Source organism: Manis javanica, chromosome 1, assembly GCF_040802235.1.
Source record: "Manis javanica isolate MJ-LG chromosome 1, MJ_LKY, whole genome shotgun sequence".
NCBI lineage: Eukaryota > Metazoa > Chordata > Mammalia > Pholidota > Manidae > Manis > Manis javanica.
Window position 1 is genome coordinate 83,952,194 of NC_133156.1, and position 4,699 is coordinate 83,956,892.

The 4,699-nt window shown below is 43.5% G+C and overlaps 1 pseudogene; it reads right to left on the reverse strand.

The window, feature by feature from the left end:
- Window positions 1–2,159: 2,159 nt before the first annotated feature.
- On the reverse strand, window positions 2,160–2,779 carry LOC108384004 (tubulin beta chain-like; annotated as a pseudogene).
- Window positions 2,780–4,699: the final 1,920 nt, after the last annotated feature.

Here is a 4,699-nt window from a genome sequence, read left to right on the forward strand (position 1 = left end):
CGCTAATGTAAAGACAGGTGAAAAAAAAGTAAAAGCCTACAGAATATAAAAGTAGAGATAAAACATTTTCTATTCAGTTGATATCATTTTCTATATGGAATATCTGAAAGTCAGAAATTTTTCTAGAATCAATGGTGTTTATCAAGTCTTAGGAAACAAACATAAAAATACCAATTGCATTCCTGCACAGGAATTAAAAAATATTTACTGTTGCACTAAATAAAAATATTAAGTAAAAACCTTACAAAATATATTCAGGATCTCTATGTTGAAAACTATAAGATATGAATGAAAGAAAACAAGAACTAAATGGAGGTATACCATGTTCCTGGATTGGAAAATCAGTATTTTTAAGAAATGAATTATTCCTAATTCCATCGGTAAATTCAGTGCAATACTAGTTCAAATCCCAGCAGGATTTTTGTAGGTATCTGCAGGTTGACTTTATAAATTTATATAGAAAGACTAACTTTCATGGACAAAAATTATTTTCAAACTGCAGACTGAGTTTGGAAGATTCACACATCTCTGCATTTAAATATTTACTTGAAAGCTACGATAATCAAGACAGTGCAGTGTTGGTCAAAAGATAGAATCTTAGATTAATGGAATGTAACAGACTAGAAATAGAATACCCAAAAGCTAGTCACACGATTTTTTTAAAGTTTTTTAAAACAATCTGTTCGTTGGATGCCTGCTACTCCCACCCTCCATTCTCTCTGTCTATACATACATATACACACACACACACACACACACACACACACACACACACACGCACACACATATACAATTCGTCCATCTATTCCTCATCAATTGTATTATCTGTATTTCACAAATTCCATCTGTACCTGCATCCCGGTTCAGCGTTCAGGCGGCCCAGGAGACTTCCAGACACTATCAGCTGATTCACTTTGCAGCCCACTGGCTCCCGGATCTTTTGAGGCTGTTTGAGGACCACCAGGCCCCCCAGGGAGAGGCCCCAGGAAATGACTGACTGATTCTCAGGGAGCTCCACGGGCAGCAGCATCTCAGAAGAGCCCAGAGTTCCCAACCTCCACCCGCTCCTTCAGGTTCTGTGGTAGCTGAACACCTCCGTGCTGGGCTGTCAGACGTGTTAGCCGCCTTGAAGCGAGATGGCTGAGAGCCGGCTCTGTGGAGAACCCCGGCATGGCACCCATGAGGTGGCCCAGGGTGAGGCTGTGCTCAGCCAACCACACCCTCCATCTGGTGGCCCTCGCTGGGCGCACGGCGTCCCGGCTTTTTGGACCACAGGCTGCGCCAGTACTCGGCCGGCGGGAACGGCTCCCGGCGCGGGCTGGAGGCACGCGTGCGCAGGCAGGCCTGCGTGGTTGGCGCGCCGCACGACTTTCCGCGCCGGGGCCGCTCCCTGGGCCGGCCTGTCAGCGGGAGGAGCAGACATGCCCGCTGGGCGCTGCAGGGCTTCGGCTGAATCCCGTAGGAAGAAGGTGTCACGCTGGTCTCACGCTGGGTGCTGCCGGCGCTGTAAGAGCGCTCCAGAGTTCCAGAAGGAGTCCTTGAGTTTGTCCGTAGCCTGGGTGAAGCCCAGCTTGAGGAAGATCTGCCGGAACTGCGTGCGGAGCGGACCTTGAGCAGGGCATGTGGGAATCGGTTGTTGGGGAGGACCCCGTGAGCCGAGAAGCCCTGGGGTTTGAAGGTCTGGTCCACCTGGGAGGCACTGGAAATCACCTCTGGGCCCTGCTCTGCCTCCTGCTTGGAGGTGCCGGTCCCGAAGGCGCCCCCTTTGCTCACCCGGGAGATCTTTAGGTCACTTAAGTCAGCAGCTTCCTGTTCCTGAACTGTGCCCAGTCTTTGCCTCTCTTCGCCTAGCTTCTCAGCCTCCTCTCCCTGACCAGCCGGAGCCACCACCGCACCTCATCCTCCAGGCTGTCTCCCACTCCAAACATCCGCCACGCTTTTCTCCACGGGGACCCACTTGTTGACAAGGCCTTGCTGACCGTGTGGCTGGGCAGTCACGTGAGCCCACTGACCAGGCCCTCCAGAGGGACGCTGGGAAACACCCAGGACTGGTGACTGCTGTCCCGGCCAATCTCCTCGCCCCCTGTGGTAAGCTCCCACCATCTGACTGATATAAAAAATAGCTGTTGTGCTGTTGCTGATTCAGGTGCCAGGCATTTTTAGCACCCTAGGGTCCAGACGGCGGTCTTCACACTGTTGGGTATACACTTGACAAAATAGCTGCTGTTCTTACTTTGGACATTAAGCATCTGCTTGTCCACCTCCTGCATGGGCAGGGGTCCCTGAACATGGTGGCCACAGTCAGATAGTGGCCATGGCAGGGGTCACAGGCAGCCATCACGTTCCTGATGTCTAACATCTGCTGGGTGAGGTCTGGCGCCATCAGGGTCTAGTACTGCTGGCTGCCCTGGCCTGTGAGTGGAGTGAAGCAGCAGATAAAGAAGTGTTGGTAGGGAAGTGGACTATGTTTATGGATAGCTTGCTGTAGGGTAGCCAGGAAGCACAGGCAGGTGGTGCCTGCAGTAATGGTGACCAACACCAGGGTGTTTCAGCTCATTGTTGGGTGTGGTCAGACTCAGGCTTATGCACTGAATATCACAGAGGGCTTCATTATCAGTGCAGTAGGTCTTATCTGTGTTTTCTAGGAACTGAAACTGGGGACTGAAAGGGTAGCATGATAGGGCTTCACTACCCTGTCCAACAAGAGCACCATGCTGAATGTGTTCATGATCTTGTCGAGGTACTCCTCTTGGATCTTGCTTATGAGGAGGGTGCCCATTCCAGATTCAGTCCCAACCAGAGAGGGTGTCAGCTGGAAGCCCTGTAGGCAGTCACAGCTTGTGGCCTCCTTCCTCAGGACATTTTAATAATGCAAAATTGTTCATAGTTATAAATGAAAAATATAAACTCATGAAATATTTACAAAATGTTCTTTTAAGAAGAAATTATAGGAGAAAATTTATCTATGGTTTAAGCAAAGATATATTCGATACAAGAACAAAAGCATGATATGTAAGGGGGAAAATGATGCTGTTACATTCAACTTTACTAAAATTTAAAATTATTGTTCTACTAATAGCACTGTTAACTGAATGAAGGGACAAGGGATATACTCAAAGAAAATGTTTATGGGTTAAATTTCTAATTCAAGACTTGTTTGCAGAATGTATAAAGAAATCTCACAACTCAACAGTAAGAAAATAACCTAATAAACAATATGGGGGAAAGATCTGAAGATAGGTGTCACCAAAGAAGATAGAGATATGGCAATAAGTCTATGAAAAGATGCTTAAAAGTATTAATCATTAGGGAGTTGTTATCTCAATGAGATAACACTATATACTTATCAAAATACCAAAAATAAGCAAATAAAATAACAATAATAAAACTGGCCATATCAAGGGGTGCCAATAATGCCACGCACTACAGGTCTCACACAATTCTGTTAGAAACACAAAATCATACATGGAAAAGATTTTGACAGTATTTTATGAAGTTCAATATAATTCTAATTCCAGTATGAGCCAATTGTATTACTAAAGAAATGAAAAACTTTGTTCACACACACACACACACACACAGCTGTATACAAACATAGCAGCTTCACTCACAATCACTAAGAATTAGGAAAAAAAACTTGCCTTTCAGTCAATGAGTGCATAAATAGACTTTTGTATATCCTTACAGATAATTCCTAAATCTTCAATACATTTGGCTAAGTGGATGAAGTTAGACACCAAATACTACCAACTGTGTGATTCCATTTATATATGATATTCTGGAAAAGATAAAACTATAAGGATGGAAAATAGCAGTTGGTGCTATGCCCTGGGATTTGGGAAGAAGAGGCTGAATATAAAGAGGCATTTGGGATGATGGAATTGTTCTGCATGAAATTGTAGTGGTAAATATACATCTTTAAGAATTTGTCAACACACATGGAACCGTGCATTACAAAGAGTGATTTTTAACACATAAACTTTTAAAAATCAGAATTGTTAGATAGATGGAGTATAACAATATAAATGAACTACAACTGAGTCATATAACCACACTGAAGGGGATGAGGAAAAAAGCTATTGGAAATAAATTTGGAAAATAGTGTTTTGACTGGATATTGTTAGTATAAATAAATAAGGAAATGTATGCAAACACTCTACCTGGTAAATATGTTTCTTCCTTGGATATTGCTTAAGAAATCCAAAACTACTTTATTTTCATAATAGGGCTGAACAAGTAAGTATATGTTTGTACATAATTAAAGCCAGGTTTCTCACTGTTGGGGAAAATGGAAGATATAAATGACTAAATGTGTAGTACTAGAATAAATGCTGTGCTGCTGGACTGGAGTGTCAATACTGAATGTAGATGATAGACATTACAGATTTCATGCATACATGCATACACACAAAATTAGAGACATGTGCATGCAGGAATTGATGAATATATATTCCTAGATCTATTCACTAAGAGGAATTAGAAGCAGCAGCAATAAGCACACCACTACCTGTATCTTGGTTTCTAAACATAATTTTGCAATAGAGGACCCAGGGCTCCTTGGTAAAGTTGTTGATTTCAGGTCTGTGGCAATAAATATACAAGATGAGCCTAGAGCATTTAGTGGCATCAGAGACCAAAAGCATGTTAAAAGGACACAGGAACCAATCTTAAATAGCTCCCAATGGATCAAGCTGAATAA